Raw genomic sequence first — 22,506 nt, forward strand, 5'->3', positions numbered from 1 at the left:
AAGCCTGCTTAGTCATAAGGCTCATCCAACTCCCCCTCTTCATTAGCACCAGCTGCAGACCCATTCTGATGCCCCCTCCAGATTCACTCAGGTTCCCACCATCACCCTAGGTGCTTCCCCTCCAGACCTACTCTGCAGTTTTGAAATTCTCATTTCAGAACATGCCTACATTAACTTGCATCAAAAACACTGAATAGCCCCATCTGACCGGGACCTAAATTGCCCTCCACTAGACCTCACTTTCCAGACCACTCGCAAATGACACCCTTCAGATTTGTTCTCAAGTGTTCCCCCTCCAGATCCACTCATGTGCCACAACTACAAGATCCACTTTCCAGTGCTAAACCAGTGCTGGCCCCTACAGCGCCCTTTGTCCCTTTTCAAGAGGTTTTAGATTTTTATAAATGCTTTCAGCTAGGCAGCCTTTTGCAAAGGACAAGAATTACAACATTGTGACATTCATCTGAATGGGACAGGAATTAGAAAGAGAACACAAAACAGTTCCATATATGCCAGTTAGGGATCAGATATGGCAAGTAAACCGTCCAGGTGAAGTCCTTCAACAACAGGCAAAGCAAGTGTTGAATGATGTGATGCAAGGAACACTGCATTTGTAATATGTGTTAATGTTTCAAGCAGACCAGTTATAGCATGAGGAGAGGATGGACTGACTGTGCAGAGTCCAACTACCCAACAAACATATAATTAAAGATGACTAATACAGACCACTAATCAATCATTTGTAACTTGGCTCCAGTGTCAATCTTGCATACTTAAGCATTCACTACCCTCAAAAGGGACCATACACCTCCATCTACATCAAGAAGCTGTTGAGTGAAAGGTATAGGAAAAGTGTAGCAGGCCACAACAGGGGCTGTTCCCCAACTGCTTCCAGATGAAGGGAGCCAGTGTAGTGGTTGAGACCACCACCATCAACCAGCACCCTATTGCATCAACAGGCACACTGTACATGCTGAACCATGGGTCAAAGACAGGGATCGGATCTACAAATGCAGCTGAACAGACAAACGAGTTTTGCCACTTAAGTGAACACCTGCCCATCGTGCTACACAGCTACTAGACTCTGAATGATTTGTACAAAGGCTGCTGAAGAATACTCATAGGTCAAGAGCCACGCAGGAGGGTTGCATTCAAACTTTCCAAATTAGGTAATTTGTGCGATTTGGCAGCCAGCGGTCCTATAATCCTGTACAACTAGTGCCGACCGGCATTATTAGCAGATTGTGGCAGTTGTAAGCATTTGAGTTGAGCGCCTAAATGGCTGAAATACTGCATATATGGACTCCAACAGGGGACTCCTAACGCTAACTGCTTCCTCTATGCAGAGATGTTGCATCTTTAGAAGAGTTTCCACACCCTGCACATTTCACGCAGAGTGGTGTAAGTGCCACTCACTGATATGAGCCCAGAGGTACCTGCAGCATCAAGCACTGTCCTAGTGCATGACTACAGAACTGCCCACACATTGCTCGAGCATGGCATGCTTGAAATGATGTGCACACCCACGAGAGACACAAAAACTCTTACATTATTCTCCCTAATCTTCTATTAGCATTACAAATTATACCTCTTATGCCATAGAAAAACAAAGTCAGAGCCTTAACATGGTATATACTCTGCATAAAGTCTTGCGTACTAAAGTAATATTCTCACATCATGACGGGGATCAATCACCAGACACACACAAAACATTATATTGCAATTTATTTTTATATAGTGCCAACTAACCCACAGGCCTCAGCGCGCTAGATATACAATACAACATATAACAGAATGGGCAAAGACATAAGGAATCGGGAAGCCAATGTCAAGAGATAGGTAATATACAGCTGCTTACAGTCAAGGTGTCTTATTAGGAAACTATAACAGTGTGGAAGTAAAATCAAAAGGGGATGAGAAAGTTCAACTGAAACGTGTGTGGATATGTATGGCAATTTCTAACTAAAATTACACCGTAAATATAAAGTTAAAAAATGGCTTTCTTGCAGCCTTAAAATGAGTCTTCAAATAAAGGCTCTGCCAGTATCTGGGACCTGCCTTCTCTTGGGGCTTGTGGATAGTCTTCATTTCAGCAATACTGGTCTTCACAGAGATGACTCCACTTTCTTTCTCTTCATTCTTGTCCAGTTAATTCTGGTTCCTAGTCTCATCTTCTGGCTCTGTACCTTGATGCGTTCTACCTCTGTGGGAACTTTGGAATCTCAGATGGAGTCAATGGGAGGCGTGGTAGGTCCTGAAGTCCACGATCCAGGCCGAGACAACATGGTAGGAAAAGAGGGTGCCCAACTACTACTTTCCCTCTTATGGTTACTTTACTTCTTTCCTCCTCCTCAGCAGTTGGTACCCTAATGCTCTCATCTTCATGTTCTCTCAAGCAAAAAATATGTTTTTTATATAACTTGGGATAAATTGTGACAATAAATGTTTGTGTTAATCCAAGATAATTAGATTCTATTTCTATGGCAATTAATGCACAATTAATTATATACTATCAATCAGTATTTGTAATTAACAATGCATTTTATTTCCTTTTTTAAAAAAACTATTCCTAACTTTCCCTATAAATTAAAAAACATATACAATTATTTCTAAAACAATAAAAAAAACATTACTACAAAATGTATTGTACCAAAATGTCAACAACCCATCAACATAAAAACATGGCACTAATGTCACATTAGTATAATGCTGTAAAATTAAAGATGGGAGGTAGATGTGTTCTATTGCATAAATTGGAGATTGTGAAAAAACTACAAATCCCGGCTTATCCATTAAGATGTGTGATCCTGGCCAAATTGCTTTACCTCACATGGTCTATCTTTCTTAACTCCTCAAAGTGAGATCACAAAGAGAGATCACTGTAATTTGCACTATACAATAAAAAAATAAAACGGCGGATACATTTATGTGGCATTTCAGGATTTACCTGGCAAAAGATGACAGCACTTTGTGGTTTGAGGCTACACTTGGCAAAGATCACTACCTTTAGGTTTGTAAGGTTGTAATTTGCATAGGATGCCAGTCAACGACCATAGAAATGACCAACCAATTAGTCTTCAGAGGGATGAACAAGCAAACTTCATTCCAAGACTTGCAAGTTTCAGACAGTGTAACATCCCATCCCACTACCAAGACAAACTCAACCCCACCCTTCAGTTCACCTCTCCTTATACCTCCCTAAAGGTTTGGCCTCTCGTCAATTTTCGTAACTTGTGATTCCCCCACCCCCTTAGAACAACAGACTCGTCATATTCAATGTTAGTCCTTCATCAGTTCCAACCACCCTTTCTTCATCACATGTCCATTTATTTCTGGTCAACTCGCCATGGCTGACAACATCCGGTCCCATTCTCCTCAGGTGAGGGCCATTGGTCCACTGCGCACCTGTGAATTTATGCTTGTGCTCAAAGCTCCATTGTTCGGTCTGGTCATAACCGATGCAATCCAAAGATTGCGGCTGCATGGTCTTCACCCACTGTCACTAAACACCTCAAAAGTGCTGATCCTTACACTCTACTTTGCACTATACTGCTTACGTCCTTATTGACTTTCCCAAAAAAAAGCATTGGCAATAAGGTTCGGGGAATAGCTAAGATTTATTAAAGAAAAATTAAAAAACACACCCCAGCTCAATATGGGAACAGACATCATGCTGGGATCATAAAACAGAATGAAGTGCCATAATACACCTGGAAACATTTACCATTTCATTCATTCTACCTTTTCTCGCATTTATATGGATGGGAGGCAATTATGTCATATTCATCAATTATCATGACCCACGGACACCATCACTGGCATAACCCCACTTTTGCGATTCCTGCACAGTTAAAATGAATCATCTTGCCCTGGCAATTCCCCTCGCCCCATTCAATTCACCTGTTTCCCTTTGTACAGAGAACTTCATGACTGTTCGTAACTATTGATTACTCTACTTTTCCTTGGTGTAGAAAATCAACCTAACCTAGCTATTGTATTAGTATTGTTAATTACTTTTACATTTGCAACAATAACAAATGTCATCGGAAGCTCCACTAGCAATAGACATCAGTTTTTGTTCAAATGCCTTGGTTTCTTGATGCAACACCCAACAGTGTGAAGGAGGCGTAGTCATCAAATGTTGAGTGAAGGGGAGCCGAGCTCGTGGCGTTGTAGCAATGACTACAGCTTCACTTCCCTGACAGCAAAAGCGACAACAGGTTGTTACCCCTGTCAAAATGAGAGAGAACATTGTTAAACACACAGTGGTGGTAATGTAAGGCTGCTCAGACACTTCTTGGTGAACTGCACATAAGATATCCCCATAGAAACATTGTGGCTGTACGATATGCCACCTCAAAAAACTTGCTTTCCCCCATTATGCACTGTGTCTAATATCTGCAAACGTTTAGTAATGCTACCCTTCCTGATATCTTCAACAACTTTCTCTTCCTGTTCAAACATCAGAGGCATCAGTTTCGGCCAATCCTTCAGAACCTCTAAATGGACAATTACTACTTTTTCTTTTACCGCTGGCTGAAACACAAACTGTCTAGTTTCAGTATGCACAGAGAAATGCAAATCAATTTCTGGTGGTAAAACTAGTTCTACACACTTATCCTTACCTTGGAACAAGCATCTCCCTGCTACGGTAAACCCTTTAACCTCCTCTTCTCAAAATATTTTTTCCCACCAGCATAATCGGACCTTTATCTAATTTATTTAAACATTGCAAGTAGGGTGGCTACAAAAGCTATAATTTCCAATTAGAGCCACTTACAAACCACAAATCAGGGGTTAGTCTCGGGGCAGAAATTAAGCTGCACTACCAGTTGCACCTTGCCCGTGGACCAGGCAGTATTCTGCTCCTCGGGCCCTTAAACCATGGATTGATACCTATGCAGTGACAGAGCAGTCTTTTGCTTTACAGAACCACCCACTGCATCTCCAGAAGTTTCTCCAAGGCCACAGGTAATCTCGTATTCCTCCCCCCCCCCCCCAAAGCCGTTTCCCCAACTGTCTCGGCCAACTGCTGTGCCGCACATCATCCCGAATGGAGAGCAACTGGTAATTCAGGAAGTCTTGCACTTCTTCACATGCCATATCCCAGTGCAAGTTCTTTCAGCTGGTATAACGTTCTTTTATCGATGGGTGAAATGTCCGTTTTTTTCTGAGTACATTGTGCCGAAAAAAACTCATAGAAAAGTTTGGGGGGGGTTAGTAAAGTGTATATATGGGGTGGTCAGGAATAGGTTAAATACAAAAAGAAGTAATTGGGGGGCGGAGGGACCCCCCCCAAAAATAAATCAATTTCAGTAATTTGTTTTGGTAAAAAAATACTCACACCTGGTTGGGGGTGGAGGTTTTCAGGGGTGAAGACCAACCGAAATGTACCCCATGAATGAAATTACATAGAACCCTTTCAGCTATCAATTCATCAACTGCTGCAGTGCATTTCAGGTATGTTGGCGGAGGACACCAATCACATGACGTTCCCCGACGAGTGCTTTACTGCTGGAGAGCTCTGCTCAAGTTATAAGTTCGGCTACTTTTTCGAGATGGTCCACATGGCCTTCCAAATCTGTCCCTTAATAGATACTGTGAGGGTGTAAAAGAAGGAGACTGACAGGGAGGTGTCATGTATGGAGCTACAAACTTATGAAAGAAATAACCTCTCTCCCTACTCCTAAGGGTCTTGCTCTGTCTCAACCTAGGAAACTTTAATGGCCTGTCAAAATGTCCATCCAAAAATAATGTGCTCCGTCCTCTGTCAGAAACCTAGCAATCTAACCCTAACACTTACCAAAAGTCTATAACAAAAGTAAAGTTCCTTCACCGGCAGAAGGACTCCGTTCCCCTGGTTCCTTTATCAAAGTTACCTATGACAATCCTTCAGCACTTTTACAGAACGCTTGCATCAATTCTTTCAAATCTTTCCTGGAAGTAGAAAAGCTGATGGCTTTATCTGGCCCCCCTTTAATGCCTGGATGATAAGTATATTTTCCAGGCTCCTCTGTGTACTCCTTATAAACCTTTTGAAAGTCTACTTGAGCAGTGGTAATGGCTGTGCCACTGCAGCAAGGGAGATGACTCCCGGTGCACTCAGTGAGATGGGCCTTTTCCCAGACCCCACCTGGTCTTCCCGCCTTACCCGTTACCTGTGGTGCCTTGGGGACATGGCTCTGGTTCTTCTGAGGGGCCTTTCCTCCTTCTCGCTTCCTGCACGGCTCCGCAACAGGCTTTTGGTCTCAGCATTGTTTCTGGACCAGACAGTCCACCTACCAGTGGTGACATCACCAAGTGAGTCGGCTCCCTGGATGCTCCAGCAACGTCCTGCCTTTCCTCTCTAGTTGCCGGAGAGACGCGATTGCTTCGGCTGCAGCGTTCCGACTTTGGTCTTCACTGACTTCATTTGCGTACTCCTGGTTTCTACAAGGAGATCGCCTTTGTCCATTCTCGTTTTCCTGTTCATACTGTTGACACTGCCCTCGCGTAACATCAGCAACTTTTGTGAGTCTCTTATCCACCTTATTGCAATACTTGGCATCTAGTCACTCCATACGCCTCTCACTTTCTTCGTCTCAGTAGGTCTTATACTGGTCACCGTCATTGGTTTACAGTAGTACATGGTTCTACTATCATGGGCAGATGAAAAGGGCACCATGAGGGTAGGGGTTGATGTGCTGTGTTGGTGGTAGAGGTTTTTCCCCAGGTGGACGTCCTTATCCCCAGCAGGGGAGTCCCTCCCCTATGGGGTCCTCCCATATATTACCACCTCTAGGGTGACTATCGGGTAGCAGTCTAGCGTCATGGGAAAGAGCTCTCCCCTGTGGAGAAGTGATGTCACCCCAGGATTCATCACAATACCCTTAGCAGCAAGTGCAGTATTCAACCCATTCCATATTTTATCTACCACTTACCTTTCCTGTTGCTCTCTGAACAGCTCCTCTTTATGCTGCTGCAGTGTAATTCCAGCTCCCCCCGAGCAATTAGGAAAATGAGTGGTGGTCTGAAAGGCAGACAATGGACCAGTGAATATAACTGTGGCTAACATTGCATTCAACACTAAATGCCGATATCCTGTTCTATATAACTGATATGGCATCAACCCACAACTTCTGACTGTATACTCTAGTATATTTCATGAACTCGCTTAATTTGACCTCAGGTGACAGTGTTGTATCATAGTACACGTTCTATCATATAGATTGCAAGATAAATGGCAATGAGCATTAGTAGACTGGAACCAGACTTTTTCCATTTTAGTATTATTCCTAGAATCTAGTATATTAATCAGTTGGCATCTAAGTCTATCAGTCACCCTAGGTTCTTCCCCAACACTCCGCTTAAATCATCAATCTCACAAGACCCTAGCACAGATACCAGGTGGATAGAATGTGGCACACTTGCCATGTCTGAGGCTACATTAACATCACTGCCAATCTATCTATGTGCTGTCACCACCGTAGCACGGGGTAAATGCGAGGACCAATAAATCAGCTTGGAGATCACCTGGTTTCTCCTCCTAGTAAAATGGACAGAGTAACAATAATGCATGAGGTCTGAAATGTGGGAAGGCTCTGGATATTGTACAAATGATTCAGACATTGGGGGTCATTCCGAGCTTGGTGCCAAGGTAAAAACGATGTTGGTAAAGTAATACCGGCATTGATTAACGCTACGGGCTATTCTGACCAGCCCGACCGCTATTAGCGGCATCGATAAGTACGATGCCGTAAATAGAGGTCTGGGCGCGGGCACGCGACCCACCATGCCGGCAATAGCGGCATGCCGTAAACTGGAGTAGATCACAAGTGAAGCGGACATGTAAATAACGGCTTCATGAAGGCGGAAAAAGTGGTTACCGGCATGCTGTAAATACCGGCATCGCCGACCTACCGTAAAATGCCCTGAGCAGAGTTCACAACTGCCACAGGTGCACGCAATCAGCACAGGTGGAGGCAATGGAGTTTGGCCCAGTACAAAAGGAGCACACCCACACACCACACCCCCTCCGACACCAAGATGATTCCAAAAGTAGTAGCATTACTGGAGCTGGAGGACATGCTTGTATTGCCACACCAGCAACAACAGCCGGTACCACAGAGGAGACGCAGGAGGAGAAGGAGGGTGAGACAGGGCCAGCATTCCCAACCAGCACAGCCACTGTTACCACGCCGGCAGCCCCCAATCCCTCGCATCAGAGCCAGTCCGTTCAACCTAACCCCTGAGCAGATCCACACCCTTTACCGTCTGGACCGGGACACCATCACCACCATAGTGGAGCTGATACACAACGACATAGTGAGCCTCATTGAAATACGCACCGCCATCCCCCCTCTGCTGAAAGTAGTGTCTGTGCTCCACTTCCTTGCCACAGGCACCTACCAGCACACAGTGGGGCACATGCATGGCATATCACAACCCTTATTTTCCCGGATACTGAACCAAGTGCTGGATGCCCTCCTCAAGCACACAAGGGACTACACATCCCTACCACAGACTCTCCAGGAGATATTTGATACAAAGGTTGCCTTCCATGCACTGGCAGGCATGCCAAATTGTGTAGGTGCTCTCGACTGCACCCACGTGGAGTTGGTGGTCCTGCATGCCATGGAGGCAGTGTACCGCAACCAATACCACTCTCATCAATGTGCAGATGGTATACGACGCCACCAAGAGCATCACACATTGTTGTGCCCGATATCCCAGATCAACTCATGACTCTATGGTCCTGCGGAACTCCACGCTACCACGCTTCATGGAGCGACACGCTGGACGACGTGCCTGGCTGCTTGGTAAGTTGCATGACCGGCACATGGCATTGAAATGGGGGGGGGGGGGGGGAGAGATGCACACACCACCCTGGTGTCATGTGTGGTGACTGCACGATGTGCACATCACCGAACACTGTGCCCCAAAGCATCACAAACGGTACATGACACCCAAATCTCATAGGAATTAAGTAAGGTTGACACCTATCACTACATGACTAACAGGAAACCACCCCACATCCCACAACACGTGCACCACTCATCAGTGGCCCTCACCCTCCGTAACGCCATCCTGCAACATGCAATGCATTTGCACTATATGGCTGTCTCCAGCATATCACCACACAGGACAAGCATCCCTGAGAGTGCATCAATTTGAACCTACTAGGGAATCCAGTGTCTGGCACAGGGCCGGCACAACCACAGGAGTGCTGCATGTAACCATGGGAATGATCAGTGCTGATTGCCCAATATTGCACATACTACTGCCAACACTCCCTCTAAGTAAATCTCACAGAACACAACACCTCACTAATTTGACACCAACACAGCTGTATGCGTACACGATGCATGTGCAACAAGACGTCAGTGCACAACATGTATCATCTTGAATATGCAATCCACACCATCAGTCCATGGCACAGTACACATTGAGGGACTGAAAAAGGCATCAATACATCCAGGGGCATGTGCATGTGGCCAACTTAAACCTGCAGGCATGTGTGACTAGTACAGCTGTACATCATGATTCGCCTGACATTTACCTTCAATTGCCTCTCATGCAGGTGATAGTGGCTATCCCTTGAAGCCGTGGATCCTCACCCCTGTCCGAAACCCACAGAACAGGCACGAAGAGGACTACAATCATTCCCATACCCGTGCCCGTGCCCGTACCCGTGTGGTCATCGAGCAGTCCTTTGGCCTGTTAAAGGCACAATTTCGCTGCCTCAGCCGGTCGGGTGGGGCACTCATCTACAGGCATGAGAAGGTGGCCAAGATCATCATGGCATGCGTCATGCTGCACAATATGTGTATCCGCCAGAACGTGCCCCTATCCCCCGACATTGAACTGCTACCACCTGGTGATGATGAAGGGGATGAAGAAGAAGTGGCTGGACATGATCGTGGTGCCGATGTACAGGAGGGACGTGCTGTGCACCAGTCAGTGATTGCACAATATTTCTGACACACCTGGCAGCAGAAGGTGACATGATAGTTGGACAGAGGGCACTGGGTGTGGGGGTACATGTACACTATGCACTGTAAATTAATAAATGACACATGCGCAATGATGAATGTCCACTCAGGTCTTGTTTTTCACACAACCGGTGTATTAAATGTAACAATGTAAACGTAAGGGCAAAAAAGGCACCCAAAATGCTGCTAAGGGCATTTTGGGTGCCTTTTACGGCATGGCGCAAATGACCTTACCGGCATGGCGTAAAGCTCGTGCCCGCGAAGTCGGAATAGTCAGAACGTTCAGTGCTGTTCCTAATATTAGGTAATGTGATTATTGGAGGAGTCTGTGACTCAGCATTCGAAGCTTGGAGGTAGTCCTCAACACTTCTCCAATTCAAGTGCTTTGCATGGATAAGGGACTAAGGCTTTCAGTTGGCCATGGGATAAATCCTAGCCACAAATCTGCTACACGCGCCCATTTCACCCACAACCAGTCACCAACTACTGATGTCGGAGGTAGGGAGTAGGTTAGTAAGGTTATATTTTCGTGCCATTTCAGAGCTACTAGCATTAGATATAGTATAAGCCAGGATGCAGCATATTAGCATAAGGAGAGTAAAGCTGAACAGATACTTCATTCTGAAAGGGCAACTGCTTGCTTGCAGAAGGAGACATGTACCAAGTCTGCGGCGCTCCTGCACCTTTACTTTTTTTTTTTTAATCTGTTCATTAAGGTTTTCAAAGAACAGGTCAAATAACAGCGAGCCCCATATTAACATGTATTCCCCCATAACCCCCCCCCCAACCCTCCCATTCCAGCTTGCCCCAAACAGAAACCATACCACATATGTCCCTCTTAGCAACAGTTCGACATAAATGGCCCCGACGTATGATGCCATTTCATCCTGCAATATCCGTCTTTCGTAGTCTCTGCCGCGCCAGCCTGTGACGGCTGTAGTTATGTACAGTCAGGGTGGCAGATCATCCGTAGATGTTTGCAGATAATTAATCCTGTGATGGTTTTTTTCACTTCTCCTCAGTTCTTGTGTAATCTGTTTCTACGCTGCCACCCACCTGTGTACGCTGACAGCCATTGTTTCCAGCAGGGGACGTTCTGGGCATCTCCAAAAAAATTGCCATTCTCTGTCTTGCTAACAATAATAAAAATGCTGTCATCCTCCTCCTGTGTACTCTATTTTTCCCTCCTGTCCAGTAAACACACTTTGGGAGAACAGTCCAGGTGGCCTCTCAATAAAGCATCTATCCTAGTAGTCACACTGTGCCACAAGACTTGCATGATTGGGCACTCTCATACAATGTGTTATGGTAAAAGGATATTTATACTGCGTACTGCCACCACCAGCTTGGTCCCCTGGAGCTCTGGCGGATCTGAAAAGCAAGAGGGTAGGGCAAGTTAGTGGGGCTGAGCGAGAGAATGCGCAAGAGGGCTGTGATGTGCTGTTGGCAGCAACGGTTCCGTTTAGACCGTTCGCTATGCTTAGGTGTGTTTTTCGGTTGGTACCCTAAATTTGCTGTTGTGCGAGGCTAAGTGTGGTAGGTTTTGTTGTTGTGGTGTAGTGAAGTGCGTGTGGTTTGTTGTGCTTTAGAGGTATGGTTGTGTTTAGTTCAGAGTTTGAGAGGTGTATGCAGAGGGGGCACTTTTTTTTATTAGTAGGTTGGTTAGTGGCATCACTATTTAGATGGGACATATGATATTCACAATTCCATCTAGATGTGACACAGGCTAATCTTCACAAACCTATCTAAATGTGATGCTAGCCAATCTTCACAAACCTGTCCAGATGGGACGTAAGCTTAATCTTCACAATTCATCAAGATGTGACGCAGGCTAATCTTCAAAGTTCTGACTGGATGTGACGCATGCTAATATTCACAAATCTGTCAAATCTGTGCCAGAAACCTGCTGAACCTGGTCTGCACCTTGGGCATTGGTGTGAGTTATCGGTATGTATCATGTGTAATTTCTGGGGAGTCATATAGACACGATGCAGGATGTTAAATTGGATTAATTTGAATCGGGCATTTCTGGACACAATCTGTAGCCATATTTTTCCTAACCCCTTCCCTTCGAACATTGTTTCCATATCTTGTTCACATTTTCCTTTTATCATTAGTTGGGTCTGGGCTCTGCTGTTCTGTAGTGAAGCGTATAACATTGATATCAAAATGAATCCCTTCTTGTAAAACTCCAACTCTCACCATCCACTTCCCACAGCTTCCTACTCATTTACAGGACCCGTGGGTACAACAAAAACTTTGCACACACTCAGCGACGCTCTGACAATGACCTTCAACCTACATCCAGCACTCAACCTGACAACGCATTTCTCAGCCCACCCACACTGGAGGCTACACCATCAATGCGATCTTCACACCAAAAACAACATATCCACACTGCCTCCAAGCCTCCCAACATGGACAGATCACGCAGCAATTTTCTTCTCTATGCCACTTTCAACCACAGCCCCTGCCTGCCACCAACGTCCACACCTCTCACTCCACTCTGGAACAAAGTCGTTATCACCCAGATTTAGCAAGTCCCTCCTCAACTCACTCCCTGCACTCTTCCTTCTGGTAGCCCCCCTCCCCCAATAAAACTTCAACCACCCCAACAAAACAGACCTCTCAGAGATCAGGTCCCACACACAGGTAAGTACACCACCAACCTAAAAAAAAAACAACAAAAAAAATAACACAAGCACCATCTGGAACGGACCTGGAGAACCAACCCCACTGCTCACAACACAACCGCCCTTGCAAGGCTAACAAAGGGCTACAGGTTGGAAATCCTAAAAATCAAAACAGCATTCTATGGGAATAGAATCTTGAACTCTCGCAACCCAAGCAAGGAACTGCATAAATCAGCTGAATTCTAATCTCCAGGTTGCTCAACCCCACCCAACCCCCAATCCCTATGCCAGGGCGCAAATTGTACACTCACGATCGAAAATGAAAAATAACATTGGGGAGAGCAGGGCTTTTTTTCCCAAAATTGATCTAGGATGAGAGAATATAATTATTATATATATATTATAAATATACACACACACACACACACAGATTATACATGAGTGCATGCAGCCGCTTAGAATTTGTGTACTTCACTTTCAATAACCCCCCTCCCGCCCCCTGTGGGGGGGTCACGGCTACTGACGCTTGGCGGCGCGCCGTCTCTCGATGCTGGGAGGACATGGGGGGGCAGAAGAACTGTGACCTGCCCACGCCCCCATGGCAGTGTGAACTCAGCACGGACAGCAGCGCACAGAATCACTGGCGTTCATCACCAGTGTGCCGCAGGGCGTTCTGTGCCCCCCAGGGGAGGAGCACTTTCCACTCCGGTCATGGCCTCTCCACCAGGAGGTGGTGGAGGGAAGATCCGGACCAAATGATATCACATCAAGGCCAAGCCATAGAGCAAGAGTCAGCAGCAGGTATTGGCCCTTGAGGGACAGTGTAAGGGCGTAGTAGGTATCAGTCTTGGCACAGGCAGCCATGGCCCTCTTCTGTGTGGGGCTGTCAGTCTGGGCATGGGGTAAACCTGCACAGCACCTTTACCCGTGGTCAGGAGGCAGTGCTCCTAATGCCTAACCTGCAACAGCTGCACATGTGTGCTTCTGCTCAGAGCCCTGGCAGCTCACACAGGAAAGCATGAGGGTCTGTTATTGACCAGGCTCCCGCCTTAGCTCAGATATGGTAAAACGCTTTTAATTTCTGCTGGGTCAAAACTCTATTAATGTTGAACCTCTGCTCTGTCCTTTCTGATGGTGCTCTTACGGACAAGATGCACTTCTAACCCGTTGACTTTACAGAGAGGGTTAATGTTTGTTGGTTGTTCCTGTCGGTCAATGATGATGTAGGGGGTTGTTGCAGGTTTGTTGACAGGGTTATCACTTTTAAGTATGACACCATGGCTCGTTATGGAAGTGACAGTGGCTGACACTGGCCAGCGGAGAAGCTGCAATCTGGACTCTTCAATCGATGGTTGCAATAAGCCACAATCTCTTAATCTGCCAACATTGGAAATGTTATAAACCATAACAAATTATCAGTTTTGTCTAGCTCATTTTGGCAAAATCTGCATACATATACAATAATCATGCATGTTATTAACCAGTGCACTGGAACAACTCCGCCAAACTCCCGTATCTACAGACCCCCGTATGGATCGCTATATAAAACTCTCACATGTTCAGGCTACCCAATCACACATGCTATGGCCAAGCATTCGTTCTGCAAAACAATCATATAGTAACTATGTCTGCCATTGGTAAATGCAGTGCATTAAGTGGGAGTAGAATTGGAAGAGAGTGTGGCCTGGCCGATGGGCATGGTCAACAACATTCCACAGTGTGCATGTAAACAAACACTGCATTAAGCAATAGAGATGCCACACTACCTCTACACGTACATTTTCTTTACCCGTCAATAGTTTCTCTTTCCCTCAAAATAACGGAAAGAGAAACTGACAGAAAAAAATGAAAATGTACGTCTAGAGGTAGTGTAGCATTTTCATTGCTCACTGCATTGTTTATTTGCAAACTGTGGAAAACCTTTCCCTTTCTTTGTACGTTTATCAGCAAGTGACTTACTGATAAATGGGCAAAGTAAAGGAATTCTGTAACTTACCTGGTCATGTGGCACAGTGTGAGATCCTCTCTTTCCCACCAGGCTCAGCAGGCAAGATCAGGCCAAAATGGAGCCCTGGACAGTGTGTCCATAACAGTGCACACCTGACAGAAACCAACTTTCTGCCTCAAAATGGCAGGCGCGAAGAGAAGTAACAATGCAGGGATAAGGTAGTTGCTTTTGGATTGGGGGTGAGGTATGGTTTGGGAGGAAACGATGGGCCAGTATTTACTCAAAATATGGAAGGGGGCGCTCCTTCGGGTTACCACGCTGATGACCCCCTGAGCGCACTCATGTGCAGCAGGGGCATGGCGGATTACTCAGAGCGTGCAAACATGCATCAGAGCGTGCAAACTTGAACAGGGGAGGAGGGAGCGGCATCGGGGCTTGGATCACTTTAGAAAGACCGTTCTGCTGATACCGTTGTGGGACAGGGGGGTGGACCCGGCTGAACCCCACTTTTTGGAAGCTGCCAGGGGTTGGCTCCGGCACACTTAAAGCCCCGGGTAAATGTGTTCCTTTTTTCCTCCTCTCAAGTTCAGATGGTTACTTACAGTACGAGGGTGATCAGTTTAGTGAAAATATCCTGCAACTAGGTTTCAGAAAAAAAATGAAGAAAAAAACCCCCCCAGCTTACTTCAGATTCTGCTAACACCAAACGGAAGCTCCAAGTATTTAATGTCCGTGGAGCTTGTTGGGTTGACACCTATTGCAGCAATCTGTGTTACCATTATGTTAGTTTGTAGCCTTTCATCCTTGTTTTCTTCTCTTTAGCGCTAAAATGAATTGTTTGCCCGAATATTTGTGCTAGTTTCCAAGCAGCCAGCAGCACTTGGCTTCTTTCCTAGGCATTCCAACCCGTACCCACTGACAGCATTAAAAAGGGGACATTTCCAATTGCATGCAGGCAATACATGTTTGGGATTGTGTCCATGTTTTCAGGCATGTATGTAGCAATTGCTCATTTTGGCACATAGACTGGCTTGAGCAGGTGCACAGTAGGAAGTGACAATAGTGTATTTAGATATTGTTCCGCTTTAGAACTGGATTGAGATGAACAAGTTACTTACCAACTGGTAACATTCTTTCGACTGGATGTTCCTCCAACGTATTCCACACCTATAGTGCCGAAGGCTTCGACGCCGTGACCGCCGACAACCTCAATGTCGTTACCGACGAAGTCTTCGGTGCCGATGGCGCCGTGGGCTGGTACGATGGTAAAGCGTTGATGTCCAAGTTGGACGGACACAGCGCCGACCGAGTCGACATCGAGCCCTCAGTAGGTTGCTGCGGTCTCGCTGGGGACGAGGACCGAGACCTAGAGACACGTCTCTTCGAATCGTTGTCCGTACGGGACCTCGAAGGCTCCAGATGCGAGCCGTGTCGTTGACCCAAGCCCGAAGGCGTGTGAGCCACGGTACGAGACCGACCGTGGCTGGCTTCGTGAGAAGGCGGGACTGGACCCGTGCCCTGCGATTGAAAAATCGCTAACATTGATTCTTTAAATGCCGCCCATTCCTCTGGAGTCGAGGACTTCGTCGGGCACGTAATCTTCCTCGAGGCACCATCCTCCGAGGACGACGGGGAAGGCGACCGGTGACGGCGCTTCCTAGAGTGCCAGGATGAGGAAGAAGAGTGGCGGGAACCACTGCGGGACCGAGATCCCCGGGGCTCCTTCCAACGCGGAGAGTCGCCCCTCGAGTCGTCGGTGGAAACCCCCTTGACTTGGATTTGGATGTACGGGAGTTAACAGGCTTAGAGTCCCCACCTACTTGGAGCTTCCCCTTCGGCAAGACCTCGGCAGTCAGCGACTGGCATTTCGAGCAGTTGTCGGTGTTGTGCGACTCACCCAGGCACCACAAACAAATGCGGTGGCCGACATTTGCGACTTGCATTCCCAGCAGGTCTTGAAGCCAGACCGCAGAGTCGGAGGGGGGTGTCGAAGAGAAAGAAATTGTAACAATGACACACAAGGCGCGCTGAGTCTCACGAAGTTAACATGTTCGTGGAAAAAACTGAACTGAGGCAATGGGCGCCGTGCGTCCTATTTAGAACATCCTGTGACATTGACCCAACGTCATCCATGCAGGACACCCACTGCCGAAAAAGATTCTGAAGTGCACAGCTGTGGACATTACATGTCAAAGATGTGGAATACGTTGGAGGACACAATCCATTCGAAATGTAATTATGATGGTTGTTGTTGGACTGCGCAATTGAAATGTTGGTGCGCTTGCAACAACGGCCCATCTTCTACAAATGAGGGCGAGTGACTTATGTATGGCTAGTGGCTTACAACTTGAAATTTTGCGCCCTGCCCTGCCTATGCGATGCCTTATCAGAACATTTACACAACATCGCTATTGACAGACATACTGCCATCATCTCTAAAATAGAAATAATGGCCCAACCTGCCAAAACGCCCTCCCGATGCAAACCTTTCCCTCTTTCTCTTTGATCCCACTGGACACAGATTTATCACTCTTCCAACACATCAACTTCATATCCAGAACCTGTTTCTTCCACCTACGCTTCCTAATGCATATTTTCGCATGCCTCCCCTATCCTCACTGTTTCTCTGCCATAATCCTCCCCCGCTTACACTATGCAAACTGCCTTTGTGCCTATGCACACCAGCATTCCAGCTAAGAAAACGTCAAAGAATTCAATACACCACGGCCCACCTGCTCATTGGCTTCCCTCCCAGAGAACACATCAGCCCTACACTAAGAGTCCTCCACTGGCTCCCTATTGGTTGACAAACTACCGTTAAAGCCATGTGTATCACTCACCATCCCATCCACAACACCAGCTCGGAATTCTTCCAAGACAAGCTCACTACCACCCCTCCAGCGATCCGGCACAGCATCTCTGGTAGTTGTCCCCCATTACAACTCCACCAGACTGGGAGGATCATGCTTCTCCATCCAAGCTCCGACCATCTGGAACTCTCTGCCACTCCACATCTGCAACATTGACAATCACCTGGTATTCAGAAAGGCCCTCAAAACCTGGCTCTTTCCTTTCTCCTCTTGAAATCTTTTTGCACTTTATGCTGTGATTCACCTGCACACAGAAGCACTGGCCCAAACCTGACAACACACCAAAACCCCCTCACCCCCACCAAAACCTCTGCGGATACCGGCAGCATTGGCAGAGGTACACCGGGATAAACTTCGCCCCTTTGCACCAATGGAAAAACGTACATCACCCCCTCATTGCTCTGGGCCCCATCCCACTATTCAGGCTCTCAATCTAAAGAATCCTCAGTTGGCGAACCGAGCCAATCGCGTTGGACCTAGGAAAGCGACATTGAAGATGAACTCCATCCGGGTTTAAGATATGTATAACGTGCACCATGTCTGTGGAAACATGGCACAGGCATGTCCACCCATCCATGCACTATATAGTATCCAGCTAGGGCTATGAAAAAACTGTGTTCAAGATACAACTGTAACAGCAAGCACCAACAAAAAATACGAAGGAGCAAACAATGAAAATCCAGAAGGGGCAGCACCAACTTACTGGGAAAATACATACCACAACCTAGGGACGGGGACAAAACAAACGTCCATGCAGTAACAACTGCAAAATCCACAAGGATAGCAGCAACAGAAATCATGATGGCGTTCAGCAAAAATACAGGCGTGACAATGGATGGGAATATGTACACTAAACGTAAAACAATGCAGGGCAAGTGGGGTTCATATGTCGGGTGTTCAAGATGCTGGATGGCTGGGCGGAAGGTGCGATGTTCCTGGGGGAAGACTAACCTGGTACAGGACCCAGCCCAGAACTGGTGAGCGAAGGAGGTGGGCTCTAAGGTCATCACTAAGGATAATCTGGCCCTCCGGGACCTCCTGCAGGACCACTACTGGATGGATGTATGGAGGAGTCATTTCTCGGGTCCAGGGGTGGGGGGAGGGGTGGTGGAATAAACATTCTTTACTCCCCCACCACAGACATATACGAGGCTAGATCTCCTCTTGATCCCGATATAGGGTGGACAAGGTTATGGGGCCCAGGGTGGAGGCGATCAAGTGGTCAGACCATGAGTTGGTAGTGGTGAACTGGCAACTCCCAAAGACCAGTCGGAATCTACGCTGGCAGTGTAATGACACCCTGCTGAGAGACCACCTATTTGGAGACTTCATGAGGAAGGAGATACAGGCGTACTTTGAAACCAATGACAATGGGGAAACGAGAATGGCAATGGTATGGGAAGCAGCTAAGGTCACCTTCAGGGGTTCCCTCATTGCAGAGGGATCGGGATCAGCATCCCCGCATGGGTGCCTTTTACTCCCAGGAATCACCCCCCCCTCGCAAGACCCCTCTTTACCTGAATCCCCATCAGTCTGAGGGTCCTACCCAGTAGGATCCCCACTCCTTCCATCTTGGAGGTCCTCTGAGAAGCCCAAAAGTTCCTTTCAATCCCTCCGGCCCTCACTGCAAACTCTGTCCCCTGCAGGAAGAGAATCGACAACTTCTGCTTATGGAACGTGTTACTAGTGAGGGATCTCTTGTTTAGGGAGTTCCAACCATTCACGTTTAGCGTACCTACCTCGACCTCCACCATATCCTTTGTTCGTTCTTCGTGGATGATCTCTCGCAAGTCCTATGAAGTACCTGTCCCCAATTGGATGTGTGACCCATTGCTTGCAAGTCCCATCCCTGTGCTCCCCCTTATCACAACCCCCACTTCCCCTACCTTCCCTCCCACCCCAGTCCCCGTCTGAGTCGTTCCATCACGCGCCCTAATCCTGTTGGGGACACCCATCGAACCAGGGGTGTCGCCCCTGCCCTGAGCACCATGTCTAGCAGCTTACCTTTCGCCACTGTTCCGAGACCACGGGAAGGGGTCTAGGGGGTCCCCCCAGGGAACCCCTCCAAAATAAATGTCCCAACCAATAAATCAGATTCCCCGTCACCCGGGCCTCAACCTCCCACATTGGGTGCCTCCCACACCTACCACCCCCTTTAACTACCCTCTCCTTAACAAGCTAATCAATAATCGCAATTGGCCTCCCACCCGGCCCATTCAGACCCCAGTATTGATCCTCCCCTTCGGCCCACCACCATGTAGGTTGCAAAATACTTTTCCCCCAGCAACCTCGGGGCGCCCAAGTAGATAACCTAATCCCCCTTCTTTCAAGTATCATCGTCCCGTGAGGGAGGAGTGTTAAGCTTCTGGAACTTCCCGTTGCCCTGCGCTTTCCTCTCATTGATTCTAGGGCACGGGGGCTCCAGTTTGGATCTGGCCCCTGACCACTGCTTCCCCCAGTGGGACCCTCGCGGCGGCCCACCAGATCCTTAGTAACGTGCTGCATCTACTCCTCTGCCACAAGATGGTACCTTTCTCCCTCCAACTCAAACACCAATACAAAGGGGTAACCCCAACGGTAACTCACCCCTTTTTCTTGAAGGTATCTAGTGAGTGCCCCACATTTCTTCCATCTGAGCAGAGTGTGAACTGAGAGGTCCTGAAAGACAGCCACCTTCGAGTCCCCATAGACCACCTCCTTCATGCACTTCGCCTTTTCGAGAACCCTCATCTGTCTCCATAGTAGTGCATGAGCACCAGGACTGAGCGAGGCCCACGGGCGCCCCCTCCAGCTCGATGCACCCCGTAAATGGGGACCATTTCTCCTGCCTCAGCGCCCAAGATCATCCCCATTATTTCCGGTATCTTGTGTTCCAGGGCCACCAGCGTTTCACCCTCAACCTCTTGCAACCCAAAAAACCAGCAGGTTGTTCCGTCTCTCCCGGTTTTCAATGTCAACCACCTTAAGTCGCAGTTTTTCCACACGCCTCTCCATTTCCATGAAGCATGCTTCCATTTGTTTCTCCAGGAGTCCAGTTGAGGTTTGATTGGCTTCAATTCCATCCATCCGGTCTTCCAGGGTGACCACTTTGGCCGATCAGTCCACCAGCTTCAACCCCCCCCTCATGTCAGTGCTCATCCCCCTGATTTCTTCCAGGATGTCATGTATGTCGCTTTTGATTGAGCCTATTCTCACTGGCTTGAGGAAGGCTTCTCTTTTCCTCTAGCCACCGCCATCGCCTCCTCCCCTTGATACTGAAAGCGTGTTAAGGCCTCTCTCCAGCTCATAAGCCTTCCGAGGTCTGTCCCTTCGGCGACCCGCGGGAGATTAGGCGAAACTCCACAGGTCGCAAGGCCTCTTTACTGATCCTGCAGCCGCCCAGCTGTCCGACGTGGGGCGCTTTTCCCCTGCTCCCTCTTGAATGCGCTTCAGGCGTACCCAAGTTGGTTTGCCTCAGGCCCGCCCGTTGGGCACCCAGTCATCTTTACAGTAATGTAACGGCTGGGTCTATGGTTAGTGTCATCGGAGCGTGCACGTCGGTTCCTCCCTTCAGTCCCCACAGTGTCTCTGCTGTAGCCCTTCTCTGCAACCCACGTGTACACCTGTGTCCGGCCCTCAGCAGTCACCCCAATGACTCCTTGTTCCTAGCCGCCCTCTGGTTGCTCGACCGCTCCTTCAAGCTGCTGTGGGAAGGTGCCAAGTGAGTTAAGTATTATTTGCCTGACAAGGTACCGGGGGTGGGGTGGCTTGGATAGCTGCCCCCAAACAGGCAAATCTGTCTCGCCTTCCCCCGGGCCAGCCCTACGCCTCCTAGCTGTTTCAGGGGTTCCAAAATAATCCACAAGGTCTCCTCAAACGTCCTGGGCACCTGCGCCGTGTCAAGGAAGCTAGAGATTTGATTTCCAACCTCCACTCACTCAGGCCCGGCCCTCCTCCTGCTCCCTTACCGATGGCCTTCGGTAGACAGTGCGCAGTTCTTCACTCTGGAGGTGCCTTGTTGCGATGTACTCCCTCCCGGGACGAGGCTCTTATCCTTCCCCTCACTTCTCTGGGAGCCCAGTAACTCAATGGGTGGCCAGGCACCACGGGGTCAAGGGATTCCAGGTCCCACTACTCACTTGACTGATGTGCTCATGGCCTGCATGTTCGGTCTCCCTCTCTCCTGGTGTTCTTCACCTGGAGACAGCGTCCGCCAGCTCACCGCCACAGACCGCAGGCCCGACTCCTCTCCTGTGGCAGCTTCCGCCTCCTTCTCCCTGCCAGAACTCCAGGGGACCTTTCCTCACTGTACGTTCCATAGCATCCACCTTTTTTGTGTGCTGCTGCCTGGGGTCGCCATTTGCAGCCCATATCATGCCCAACAACGTAGATGCCGGGTTGTGCCATCCCTCAGTCTTGCCTTTATGGCTCCATGCATATATTGTCGGGAAGCTCTTTGATGCTGCACTGGACGGGTCACCACTTCTGCGAGCATTCCATGTCACCAGAACATTGGTGTGCCTTAAGGCCTTCATTAATGATCTTGCGCACTGATGCTGCCAGGATTGGGAAATCGGCCCTTGTTCCCCGCCGCTCTTTTCCCACGCCCTGCTCTGCCCCACCAGTGGCCTTCAACCACCTTTTCCTGTGGATCTCCCGGGGGCCCACTCACTAGCGTGGGCATCTCTCCTTCACTGCCGGCAGACATCTCTGCTACCGCCTGGATCTGTCATATGCGGCCCGTGCCTCACCCGGTGGTGAGGACGGCACACACCGTTATCCCTCTTGGGAGCCCGCACAGGAGACAGCACTCTCGATTCGGGGAACTGACCTCAGATCTGACATGTCCTGGGTGGGGGTAGTGGGCCAACTCCTCTGCGATCTCCACTCCACAGGTCCGGTGTATGGCAGCAGTCCTCATTCAACATGGGGTCCGGGCTCCCGCGGCGTGCTACCTGCGCACCACCTCCTTCAGACCTCATGACCCTGCTGATGGTCCATAATGCCCCTGTGAGCAACGGGTGGCCACGGCCTACTCTCGCTGGGACGGGCATCTCACCACCTTCTCGGCCTCACAGGTTCTGTGGTGGTTCCGACAGCAGTGT

General features: G+C 48.3%; 1 long non-coding RNA gene across 1 annotated transcript in view; it reads right to left on the reverse strand.

Annotated features, from left to right (window-relative positions):
- Positions 1 to 1,707: 1,707 nt before the first annotated feature.
- LOC138569170 (uncharacterized) overlaps positions 1,708 to 22,506 on the reverse strand; it is a 62,047-nt gene continuing 41,248 nt past the window's right edge. The window contains exons 5-6 of the long non-coding RNA XR_011303164.1: positions 6,921 to 7,009; positions 1,708 to 4,230 (exon numbers count right to left, since the gene is read on the reverse strand). This is a non-coding gene — a long non-coding RNA (uncharacterized lncRNA). The remainder of the gene's footprint in view (positions 4,231 to 6,920; positions 7,010 to 22,506) is intronic.

Source organism: Ambystoma mexicanum, chromosome 2q, assembly GCF_040938575.1.
Source record: "Ambystoma mexicanum isolate Mex_15411 chromosome 2q, UKY_AmexF1_1, whole genome shotgun sequence".
In the NCBI taxonomy this organism is placed as follows: domain Eukaryota; kingdom Metazoa; phylum Chordata; class Amphibia; order Caudata; family Ambystomatidae; genus Ambystoma; species Ambystoma mexicanum.